The sequence below is a fragment of the Loxodonta africana genome, chromosome 8, assembly GCF_030014295.1.
Source record: "Loxodonta africana isolate mLoxAfr1 chromosome 8, mLoxAfr1.hap2, whole genome shotgun sequence".
NCBI classification, from domain to species: Eukaryota; Metazoa; Chordata; class Mammalia; order Proboscidea; family Elephantidae; genus Loxodonta; species Loxodonta africana.
The window spans coordinates 103,412,499-103,425,862 of NC_087349.1; positions in this window are offsets into that span (position 1 = coordinate 103,412,499).

The window sequence follows — 13,364 nt, forward strand, 5'->3', positions numbered from 1 at the left end:
AGGCAAATTGCTTCAACCTCCCAGTGTAGACTAGAATCCTAACTATGAGGTAGTGTAGAGATATAAAACAAACCCTTTTAGTTTAATGTTTAACTTTTGAGCAGGAAAAGACATCTCTCTGAAACCCTAGAACTATACCTTCCACTATAGCAAAGTAGAATCTTACATCTCAGAGAAACTTCTGACATGTCTCTTTCCCAGGTACCGGAGAACCAAGTACACCATTTTGTCCAGTCAAGGATAGCAGAGCCAAGACAGCCCTCAGATAATGGGGTCTAGTCTCTTAGAGTTTAATGAGTGAAACTGGAGTCAATCTTTCTTTCAAGAAGTGTCTATTAAAACATCTAGCATATGTCCAAAATTTCAGTTGTGTGGTATCTTCTTAACTATTACTTAATAACATTTTGAGTTTGTGTCTTACAGAGGTGCTACCCACATGGAATTATTGGGTCACAGCTTAGATCTTAAGTTTTGTTCACTCATCTCTTTGTTGTCATGAATTTAAATGGTATTCTTTTACCATTTAGAAAAATAAAAGAATTTTGATCATTATCCCAGGGAAAAGGAAAGAAAGAATCCTTAATGAGTCTATATATATAAAGGCCAATTCTTACAGAATCCATGCACACTGCTCTAGTATGGTCATGCTGCCCTGGGCTTGTGGAGGTCATGTTGACCAAAGGGAAGTGCATAATGGAACAAAAATGAGAGCAACTACATCACGGAGCTTGAAGTGGAAGCTGATGCAATGGCCTTGATCTTGGTGAAAGCAGGCATTTGGTGTAATTTGAGGGCCATGATGGATTTGAATGCACCATTATTACACAAGAATTCTGGTATAATGCAAAGGCTGCTGAAAGAGATAATCCAGCAGAATGTTTGTTCAGATTTTGAGCTTTCATTTAACTGATAAAGGAAGTTCCAAAGAAAGCAACCATTGACATAGATAAATTCTAATGGTAGATTATGTAGATAGGCAAACCTTAGGAATTCGGATTATGGTTTGGGTGGAAGGGGTGAAGGATGGGTTTTTTTCTGGGCAGCCAGGATGTAGCCTCAGCCTCAGTGCTCTAGGTTCCAGAGAGTGGGAACCAAGATCGTGGAGGGATTCTCAGCAGGAGAAGCCAGCTGCCTTGGATGATTCAAAACAAGCAGTATCATCTGATTGTTTTACGTAGACAGCCTTTAGGAAGGTATAATGAAAATTTTTGACCAATCAGCAGTTTAAAAACAAAAGCTTGGAATAACAAGCTTTTCATAATTGATAGTTTAAATAGGGACCGGACAACCCTCTCTGAACTATTTAGGAAAATATGTGATGCCATTGAACAAAATGGCTCCCAGAGTTACTTTATAACTAATTTTCTATGCCACCATGCGTTTGTCAGTTTGTCGTACTGTGGTGGCTTGTGTGTTGCTATGATACTGGAAGTTACACCACCAGTATTTCAAATGCCAGCAGGGTCACCAGTGGTGGAAAGTTTTTAGCAGAATTGCCAGACTAAGACAGACTAGAAAAAGAACATGGTAGTCTACTTCTGAAAAAAAAAAAAAAAATGGCCAGTGAAAACCTTACGAATAGCAGCAGAACATTGGTATACCACTTGAAAATGAGTCCCTCGGGTTAGAAGGCATTCAAAACACGGCTGGAGAAGAGCTGCCTCCTCAGAGTTGATCCTAATGACATGGATGGAGCCAAATTTTTGGGACCTTCATTTGCTGATGTGGCAGGACTCATAATGAGAAGAAACACCTGCAAACATCCATTAATAATAAGAACATGGAATGTACAAAGTATGAATCTAGAATATTTGGAAGTCATTAAAAAATGAAATGGAATGGGTAAAGATTGATATCCTAGGCATTAATGAGCTCAAATGGACTGGTATTGGCCATTTTGAGTCAGACAATCACAGGGTCTACTATACAAATTGAATGACAAATTGTAGAGGAGTGGCCTCACATTCATTTCCAAAAAGAATATTTCAAGATCTATTCTGAAGTACAACACTGTCAGTGATAGGATAATATCCACAAGCCTACAAGCAAGACCAGTTAATACAATTATTATTCAAATTTACACACCAACAATGGAAGATTTTTACCAACTTCTGAAGTCTGAAATTGATCAAACATGCAATTAAGATGCATTGATAATTACTGATAATTGGAATGTGAAAGTTAGAAACAAAGAAGGATCTGTACTTGGAAAATATGGCCTCAGTGATAGAAAGGATGGCTGAGATTGCATGACAGAATTTTGCAAGACCAATGACTTCTTCATTGCAAACATCTTTTTTTTTCGATAACAAACAGTGTCTACACACGTAGACTTCACCAGATGGAAAATATAGTAATCAAATTGACTGCATCTGTGGAAAGAGAAGATGGAAAAGCTCAATGTTGTCTCTCGGAACAAGACAAGGGGCGGACTGCAAAACAGACCATCAATTGGCAACATGCAAGTTCAAATTGAAGCTGAAGGAATTAAAACAAGTTCATGAGAACCAAAACATGACCTCGATTATATCCCACCTGAAATTGGAGACCATCTCAAGAATAGATTTGATGCTTTGTACACTAACGACCAAAAACTGGACGAAGTGTGGGATGACATCAAGGACATCATACATGAAGAAGGCAAAAGGTAATTAAAAAGACAAGAGAGAAAGAAAAGACTAAAATCAATGTCAGAAGAGAATCTGAAGCTTGCTCTTGAACGTAGAGTAGCTAAAGCAAACAGAAGAAATGATCACAGAAAAGAGTTGAACTGAGGATTTCAAAGGACAGCTTGAGGAGAAAAAGTTATCTACAGCTGCTATAACAGAAATACCACAAGTGGATGACTTCGACAAACTGAAGTTTTTTCTTTCACAGTTTAGGAGGCTAGAAGTCTGAATTCAGGTTGCCTGCTCTAGGGGAAGTCTTTCTCTCTCTGTCCACTTTAGGGGAAGGTTCTTGTCATCAGACCAGGAACCCCAGGTCCAAAGGACTCAACCCCCTCCTAGCTCTTTCTTTCTTGGTGGCATGAGGTCCCACTCCTCTCTGCTTGTTTCTCTCCTTTGTATCTCCAAAGAGATTAACTCAAGATACAACCTTTCCTGTAGATTTCATCCTGCCTTATTAACATAACTGCCTCTAATCCGGTCTCATTAACATCATAAAAGTTAGGGTTACAACACATGGAATAATCACATCAGATCACAAAATGGTAGGAATACTTAGGAATCATGACCAAGCAAGTTTACACACATTTGGGGGGACGCAATTCAATCCATAACAGTATTACAATGAAATGTGCAAAAACCTGGAGTTAGAAAACCAAAAGGGAAGAATACATTTAGCATTTCTCAAGCTTAAAGAATTGAAGAAAAATTCCAAGCCTTGGGTCATAACGTTGAAGGAGCCTATGGGCAAAATACTGAACAATGCAAGAAGCATTCAAGGAAGACAGAAGGAATACACGGAGTCACTGTATCAAAAAGAATGTATTAATATAAGGATCCCTGGTCTTGCAGGGGTTAAAGCGATCAACTGCTAACCAAAAGGCCAGGCGTTCAAAACCACCATTGCCTCCTCGGGAGGAAGGTGTGGCATTCTGCTTCAGTAGAGATTTATAGCCTTGGAAACACTATGGGGTCTCTATGAGTGGGAATTGACTCGACAGCAGTAGGTTTGTTTTTTTGGTTTTTTGGTTTATGGGCAAAATAGTGAATGTCATGGATTGAATTGTGTCCCCCCAAAAAATCTGTTAGCTTAGCTGGGCCATGAGTCCCAGCATTGTGTGACTGTCCACCATTTTACGTGATTTCCCTGTGTGTTTTAAATCCTATCACTATGATGAAATAAGATGGATTAGTGGCAGTTTTATTGAAGAGATACACAAGATTATAAACCAATCTCTTTGAGATATTAAAAAAAAAAAAGAAGGGCGCAGAGAGAGAGGGGACCTCATACCACCAAAAAAGCAGCACTGGGAGCAGAGTGCTTACTTTGGACCCAAGGTTCCTTCCTTTGGACCTGAGGTTCCTGCGCTGAGATGCTCCCCGGCCAAGGGAAGACTGAATGCAAAGGCCTTTCTCCAGAGTCAACAGAGAGAGAAAGACTTTCCCTGAAGCCAGCACCCTGAATTCAAACTTCCAGCCTACTGGACTGTGAGAGAATAACTTCTCTTTGTTAAAGCCATCCACTTGTGGTATTTCTGTTACAGCAGCACTAAATGACTAAGACAGTGAACAACACAGGAAGCATCAAAAGAAAATGGAAGGAATACAGAGAAGAATATATTAATATATCAATATAAGGATCCCTGGTTGCCCAGTGGTTAATTCAGATCTTACAGATCAAACAGGTACTTGTTAAATAATTGATATCTTCCCCAATATTCAAATCAGAAAACCAATGAACCAGGCTGTTAAATAATGTGCTTCAATCTGATACCAGAGCCCAGGTTCCTGTTCCATCACAGTACTTCTCACATTTCTTCTTCACTGAGATTATTTGTAATCAGTCGAAATTATGTTTTCAAACCCTGCCTAATAAGGTTGGAAAGCAACCTGGTGAAGTGGTTCAGAGCACAGACACTGGAGTCAGGCTGCTTTGGTTTAAATTCCAGCCCTGTCACTTACCACCTGGGTGATCTTGCAGTAACAGTAGAATATCTCTAAGCCTCGACATTAGTATAGAATTGTAAGATAGTAGTTGCTACATCAATTATAGTGGCTGTTAGGTGAGGCAATGCTTGTAGAGAATTTAGCACGATGCCTGGAATGAAATAAACCTCCAGGAAGTGTTAGTTTTGGCCATCGAGGTGCCATAATTTTCTGCCACATACCGTGGAATCCTTCTTTCGCTTTTACTTTTTCATCTGTTTTTTTCACAGCCTAAATCATGTCTCAGTACGTTCAATTTTTCTTCTTCCCTGGCTATCAAAATTTCAGATATGCAGATGCTTTTTCTAGTTTGCATCCTTTTCACTTTATAAAACCCCCTTCCTGAGTTCCAGGGAGCAGTTCTTCCTCTATCTAGAAGGTACAAACAAAAGCAAAGAAAGCCAGGATATGTCGGATGCTGCGCTTTCACACACAACCCAGAGAGAAAGAGCACCTACATCCCTACTCTACCTTTAATCTGTATCTTTTGTGTCTGCACAAGAACAAATCATTCGTTGCCTTCTATAGTTGTCACCTATCATGGAGTCTCACAAGGATACATGTTCTTCTTTATTTAAATCCGTTAGATCTTTCCAACATGAAATTTTAATCTTGAAATTCATCCCACCCTGATCCAAACCTGTAAAGAATGCTGCAGGGGAATTTTACAGTGAGTACATTCCTGCCCAACTTCTTAGACTCTCACTCCTGTATCTCTTACTGCTGAGTCCCACCTATTGTTGAGACATTGCCCAAAATAGGCCATTTTCCCTCCCACCTGGGTAAATATCTCTCATCAGAGAGGACCACCCTAAGCATCCTTCTCACATTAACTTATTTCTCTACTCCTAATGGACCTGAGAGAGGAATGAATTGCACATCCTTGAAAATGTACAAGCATAGATAGACTCATCTTTAGATATTTAAGATGGAACAAGCTTATAAACTCATCCCATATAGTTGCAAAGGGGTCAATTAATTGCCTCACTTGCTTGTTCATTCATTTATTCAACAAAAAAATACTACCTTCCTATAATGGCTGACCACAAAATGTCTATCAGTGTGTTATACTGTGGTGGCTTGCTAGAAAGTATGCCACCGATATTTCAAATACTAGCAGGGTCACCCATGATGAACAGGTTTTAATGGAGCTTTCAGACTAAGACAGACTAGGAAAAAAGGCCTGGTAACATACTTCGGAAAATTAGCCAATGGAAACCGTATGGAGCACAACAGAATACCGTCCAAAATAGTGTTGTAAGATTAGCCCTCGAGGTTAGAAGGGACTGAAAATTTACGGTGGCCACAACAATGGATTTGAGCACACCAATGATGGTGCAGATGGCACAGATCAGTGCAACACTTCATTTAGGGGTTCGCCATGAGTCAGAGCCAACTTGATGGCAACTTCCATCAAGATCAACAATGCCAGACATGTAGCTGAGTAGGAACTGCCACAGGGAGCATGATACAACCACTGCCCTCTAGACACAGCTTAACGAAGAGTTGGATAAGTCAAGAGAATATTATAATATTAACAACAACTGACATCCTTGGGGATTAGTATAAAGTGTTTGAGGTTCACACAGAATGGGCTTTAAAAATACTTCCTGAAGAAAGGTTGTATTGGAGCTATCTACGGAGGATGAGCAGATGTTAGCCAGACATTGGGGTTGAGGTGGGAGGACAGTTCCAGGTAAAGTGAAAGCACATGCAAGCACCCAGATGCAAGAGAGGTAATAGTTGTTGGAGAAACTAACAGGTGGGAATCTAAAATTCCAAAGCTGTTAGTGGTGAAATCTGGTGCTTGAGGACAAAGTAGAGGCCATGGGTTGAAGAGAAGATGTTCATTCTACATTAACTATTTAGAGTAACCTCTTTAGTACTCTGCCTCCCTCTCCACTTACCATTTACCACTTACCACTTTGGGGGGTTCAATTGCCCGTAAAACAGAATGGCTGAAAATTTGAAATCTTTTTTTTTTTTTTTTTTGTATTTTCAAAGATGCAGCTCAAAATTAAAAGTCATAAAACTAGGTTCTAAAAACTGAAATGCTCTTGAGGATGATCTAGTCAATGTACAGAAATGGAAAGCCCAGCTTTGCAGCATGATACAAATTCATTTAATATGTTTTTGGGAATGATACAGATTGGGAGTTTGGAGTCTTGTGGGCATCTGGGTATTTCTTTTGTCTTTAAAAATCAATTTATCAATTTAATCAAGTTTTCACTGAGTTTGTTTTTATTCATGTAAAGGTGGTTGAGTGCAGGGAAGGACACTGAGTTTGTGGGCAATGCATCTCATTGAATTGTGTCCCTCTCCCTCTTCAGGGAAATCTTTTGCTTTTAAAACACACCATGAGTGTTTTTTTTGATCTGTCAGATGAAGGGGTGGCTGTCAGGGAGGGTCCCTTTGGAGGTACATGGTACATGAGAGGCGAACAGTCAGATGTGCCTGAAAGCTTGCAGAAGAGAGACGAGTGTTCATTGGGGGAAGAGAGAATTGCTAAAGAAGAGCCAGTCATCAGTCAAATGACAAAACCCATTCCCAGTCTTTGGTTAAATCCAAACCAGTTGCGCCTTGTCGAGAAAAATAACCAATTATCTGGTTCTTTACAAGAGCAGGCAGAAGAGCCTTCAGGCCACATTCTGATGTTCTTAGGCATGTCCTTGTCTAAAGGGAGGACCCTATGGAAATCATACATCAACAAATTTCATGGCTAGAAATGTCTGATTTCATGCCTACTTACATTTATAGAAATGTCATATTGAAACTATGAAGCATATGCTATAGCTGGGACAACCAGAGGCTCCCCTGAAAATTCTCCTTTGTGCTGTTGGCTTCTCCATAATTTCTCAGGCTGCTTAAGTGGCAGCCCTGGGAAAATGCTGCTCCAAAATACGCCTAGGCTTTTTCAACTTTGTAGTACAGGTTTAAATATTTTAAAAATAACACCGGTATTGCTCGCTTTGCGAAACTCTGACGGGACCAAAAGGGCTGCTCTTTAGTCTCTCCAGTTGAATCCCCTTAGCCCAGAGCCTCTTGGGATCCATTTCTTGTGAGTCGAGGGGCTCCATGGGATTTCCTACACACCTGGATGAATGTCCAGAATATGCTGGTATATTTCTTCCATTGGGAGTCTCCAAATGGCACAAACAGTTAAAGCACTCCACTACTAGCCAAAGGGTTGGTGGTTCAAACCCACTCAAAGGCAGCTCAGAAGAAAGGCTTGGCAATCTGCTTCTAAAAAATCAGCCTTGAAAACTCTGAGGAGCAGTTCTATTCTGCACACCTGAGGTGATCATGAGTTGGAATCGACTTGATGGCAACTAAAAAGAATAATTCTTTCCACCCTTGGTATCTACCATTTTCTTTACCTAGACAAGTATATGACCCTTCAGACCCTATTTGTCTCCTATTGAGAGCCACTGCTTCTATTCCTTTGGTTTCTGGGGTCTCAGGACACTGAATGATGAACTAACTCCATTTATTATGTGTTGTTGGCCTGGCTGCCATTTTGCTCTGCTACAAATATTACAACCATGAAGTGGGGTTGAACCTCACCTTCTGCCATGCATTATAGTGCTAACGACAAAAGGTACAGCTTTCTGTCCTGACCCACATCTCCATTTCTTACAGAGACTTCTTCTTTTTATAGGGCAGGATTGCAAGGTAATCAAAGTTCATAGTGTTCCATAGCATCTAATTATCCCTCTTCTCCTATACTTAACCATTGAAACTGTCTTTCTTCTAGGTAGAGATCCTTCCATATTAGGAATGCTATTGGGGAAATTAAGAGATTGCTCAATCCCCTGTGCCCTCTTGAAATAGGTTCTGAGGAGAAGCACAGGAGTCTTTTCCAAGAGGCTGGCTTTTAGGTCAATATTGCTGGTTAGCTCTAGACTTAACCTAGTCTGCCAAATATTCCAGGATAGGCCTATATGGTCATGATTTAGAGTACTCAGCCTGACTCTCTGATTGAATTTTGCCCATCCCAATACAATTTCTTGGGCATGGATGATGCTTATTTATTTTTTTAAACTATACTTGAATGTTTTTCAATTATATTTGAATTAGCTGGAGTATAACTCGCCACTCTGCCATAGGCCCCACTATTTCCTATTGTTTACACCTTGTCTTTATCTGGCATGACCTACTCATTGACATTATTTCTCTGGATCTTGAAGGCATTCCACTTCCACAGCTGGCTTAGATCTCTGCCTTGAGACTCTACTTCAGCATAACAAATTTAGGCCACTGAAATTGCACAATATTCGACTCACAGCAGGTAGTCAATGAATATTAATCTGTTCACTTAATTCATAAATAAATAAGAGTTTTATTCTGTTAGGACATATCTGTGTATCTATATACATATGTTTTTGTTGTTGGTAGGTGCAGTCAAGTTGGTTCCAACTCATAGCTACCTTATGTACAACAGAACGAAACACTGCCTGGTCCTGCACCATCTTCATTATCATTGTTAGGGTTGAGCCCATTGTTGTAGCCACTGTGTCAATCCAACTTGTTGAAAGTCTTCCTCCTTTTTGCTTACCCTCTACTTTACCAAGCATGATGTCCTTCTCCAGGAACTGGTCCATGCCAGTAACATGTCTAAAGTACATGAGACAAAGCCTCGTCATCCTTGCTTCAAAGGTGCATTCTGGCTGTACTTCTGAAACAGATTTGTTCTTTCTTCTGGCAGTCCATGGTATAGTCAATATTCTTCACCAATATCATAATTCAAAGGCATCATTTCTTCTTTGGTCTTCCTTATTCATTGTTCAGCTTTCAAATGTATGAGGAGATTGAAAATATCATGGCTTGGGTCAGGCTCACCTTAGTCCTTAAAGTCACATCTTTGCTTTTCAACACTTAAAGAGATCTTTGGCAGCAAATTTGCCCAATGCAATGCATTGTTTGATTTCTTGACTGCTGCTTCCAAGGGCGTTGATTATGGATCCAAGTAAAATGAAACCCTCGACAACTTCAATTTTTTTCCGTTTGTCATGATGTTGCTTGCTGGTCCATTTATGAGGATTTTTGCTTTCCTTATGTAGAGGCGCATTCCATAGTGAAGGTTGTAGTCTTTGGTCTTCATCAGTAAGGCTTCAACTCCTCCTTACTTCCAGCAAACAAGGCTGTGTCATCTGATTATCACAGGTTGTTAATGAGTCTTCCTCCAATCCTGATGCCCTGTTCTTCTTTATACAGTTCAGTTTCTCAGATATCTGCTCAGCATAGAGATTGAATACGGATGGTGAAAGGATATAACCTTGATGTTCACCTTTCCTGACTTAAAACCATGCAATATCCCCTTGTTCTGTTTGAACTACAGCCTCTTGGTCTATGTACAGGTTCCTCATGAGAACAATTAAGTGTTCTGGAAGTCCCATTCTCTGTAATGTTATCCATAATTTGTTATGACCCACACAGTCAAACGCCTTGGCATAGTCAATAAAACACAGATAAACATATTTCTGGTATTTTCTGTTTTCAGCCAAGATCCATCTGACATCAGCAATGACATCCCTGGTTCCACGTCCTCTTTTGAATCTGGCCTGAACTTCTGGAAGTTTTCTGTTGATGTACTACTGTAACCACTTTTGAATAATCTTCAGCAAAATTGTACTTGTATGTGATATCATTTATAGTGTTTGATAATGTCTGCATTCTGTTGGATCATCTTTCTTTGGAATGGGCACAAATATGGATCTCTTCTGGTTAGTTGATCAGGTAGCTGTTTTCCAAATTAGCTTCTCCTCCGTTGTTGGCTGGGGGGCAGGGTGCCACTATTTAAGTACCAAGGTGTAAACACTTATATTAGAAATATTTCTGGAACACTCCAGGGAGAAAATTGGATTAAAAATTATGGAAATTGGATTCTAGCACCTACTCTGCCTCTAACCAGCTTTGTGACCTTTGGAAAACCATAACCTCTCTGGGCTGGTGTTTTTTTGTCTGTAAGGAGAAGATCCTGCACTAGCATAGCACAAAGTTCCCTTAGAGTTCAGATATTCATGATTCTATGGTATAAACAAGCCAAATATTTTAGCAAATCTTCTAAAAGTGTTGATAAAACAACTTAAGTTGACTGTGTTAATTTTCACTCCATGCATTTCAGAAACAAGATCTTTTCACATTTTTGTTTTCACTCTTGTTTTGGGTTTATATAAATATTCCTATTTGCTACCACAGAGAGGTAAGAAAGCCTTCATATTGCATGACCAGGTTTTCCTTTATTTTATTATTTTATCACATTTTGAATGTCATAATACAGATCAGAATAACCCAAAATAGTGCGAAGCCTGTCAGAATTTTTTGAGGAAATTCACAGGAACTTCCTGTATTTTCACAACCATTTAGCATATGCCAGATGGAGAAAATAATGCATTGCTTCCTGAGGAAATGGGACATTTAGTAAGGCGGTTTTTCAAACATAAAAAACACTGTCTTTTATCTCTGAACCACAAATGGATCTATGAAGGAAAAAAATCACCAGGAATCCACAAAACTTTTGCGGTAAAAAGAACTTGCTATATAAATCAGAGAACGAACTTAATCACTTTTACATATAAACACTCTTATAGGTATTGTGGTGATTTGAAGAAGCAAAGGCTGCTGCACTTGCTTAAAGAGATTAGGCTTCTAGCAAAGGCATAAATGAATACTTGTGTTAAACTCTGTGGTGATAGAGAAAGTGAGAGTGTGAGGTGGTGTCCAGGCCAAATCGGTAGCTTTAAAGGCTCCTAAGAGGCCTGTGTCTAAAGCCACTGGCACCTTATAAAAGACCAGGAACCAGACTTCTTGGCTCAGAGAAATCCTGGGGGATTTGGTTCCCACTTTCTGTTCGGTCTCTGATGTTCTTGTTATTATCTCGCTGCATCATGCCTGCATTCTGCCTCCCTGTCCAGTTTGTCTGCGTAGGGGCCACCTGAGGGCTGCCAGGCCTTGATGTGGAGACCCCGAGGCTCTGTTTCTGGGATGGTCTTTCCTCAGCCCAACATCAAGTGGTGCCTTTTGGTCATCCTTGTCTCTTCTTTCTCTCATACCTCACATCCAAGCTGTCAGAAAAGCTTCTGCCTTCAAAACGCATGAAAAATCTAACTACTTCTCTTCACCTCCATTTCTTCTACTCAGACCAAAGCTGCCTCCATCCCCAGGCTGGATTACTACAGCCTCTCACCTGGCTTTCCTCCTTCTGCCCTTGCTCCCATCTCAGTTATCAGTTGCTATGTAACAAGCTCACACATGTCCCGGCTATGGTCCTCTGCTCTGCCAGCTGCGCTATCAAGGGTGTCCTGGTGGTGTAGTGGTTAAAAGCTATGGCCACTAACTGAAATGTCGCAGTTAGAATCCACCAATTTCTCCTTGGAAACCCTGTGGAACAGTTCTACTCTGCTCTATAAGTTTACTACGAGTCGGAATCAACTGAAAGTCAAACGGTTATGCAACAAGTCACCCCTAAACCTAGAAGCTTAAGGTAAATAAAAAAAAAAAAAAAGGCAACAACCGTTTAATTGTTTCTCATGACTCCCTGGGTTTGACTGGGGCTCAGCTAGATGGTTTTTCTGTTGGTTTCTCTTAGGGTCTTTCATGGGGCTGCATCAGATGTAGGCTAGGATGGAACCTCCAAGATGGCTTCACTCATGTGTCTGGCTCCTCAGCAAGGTCAGTTTGTCCAGGTTCAGTGAAACTCAGCTGGGATATTTTGGCCTCTGTTTTTGTCCACATAATCTCGTGGTCTTTTGGTCTCTTCACATGATCTCTCCAACATAGTAATGAACTTCTAACATGGAGGCTCGGGGCTCCTAAAATTGCCAAAGTAGAAGCTACTACACTTTCTTAAGCATAGCATTATCCTTTTACCAAATTATTTGGTTAAAAGACAGTTACAGTAGCAACCCAGGTTCAGTGTGGGAGGGGACAATAAAAAGAGGTGAATACTGAGAAGTTGTGGTTCATTGGGGTCACCGTGGATTCTATAGACTATATTCCTATGACTGAGAGATCTCGTTAAATATCTGTGAGACGCACCACTTTGATCAAAACTCCCCAATGGTCTCTCAGGTCATGCAGAGTAAAAGCCAAAATCTTGACAATGGCCTCCAAGCCTACAAACCATTTACCCCCCACCCCATCTCTCTCACCTCATGCCTTCCCATTCTTCTCCTCTCTCACTCTGCCCCAGCCACACTGGACACCTTGATTTTTCTAGAATTTGCCAGGTGCTGGCTCAGGGACTTTGTTGTTGCTATTTTCTCTGCATAAAATTCTGTTTCTCCAGTAATCTGTACGACTTCCTTCTATACCCCCTTTAAGTCTTTACTCAAACATCGCCTTCTCAATAGTGTCTTCCCTGACTCCCTTCCAAAATTGTGATGATATGCTCCCTATACTCTATACCATTTTGTAACTGAATTTTTCTCTTATGGACCATCATAGTCATTGGATAAATTGTATATTTTACTTTTTAATCTCATTCTTCTGTTGTTCTTGTCACAATAGCATAGTAGGTGAAGAAAATAACCCCATAACCTTGGCAGAGTTTATTGCCTGATTTATTCATGGATTACCTTGAACAGTGCCTGCAAATAGTAGAGATTCAACAAATAGGTTTTGAATGAATAAATGAATGTTTCCACCTCCACCTGGGGATCCTTCTTGTTTTGCTTCTCTGAGCTCCTTGGTCCTGTCACCTAAGAGGGTGTA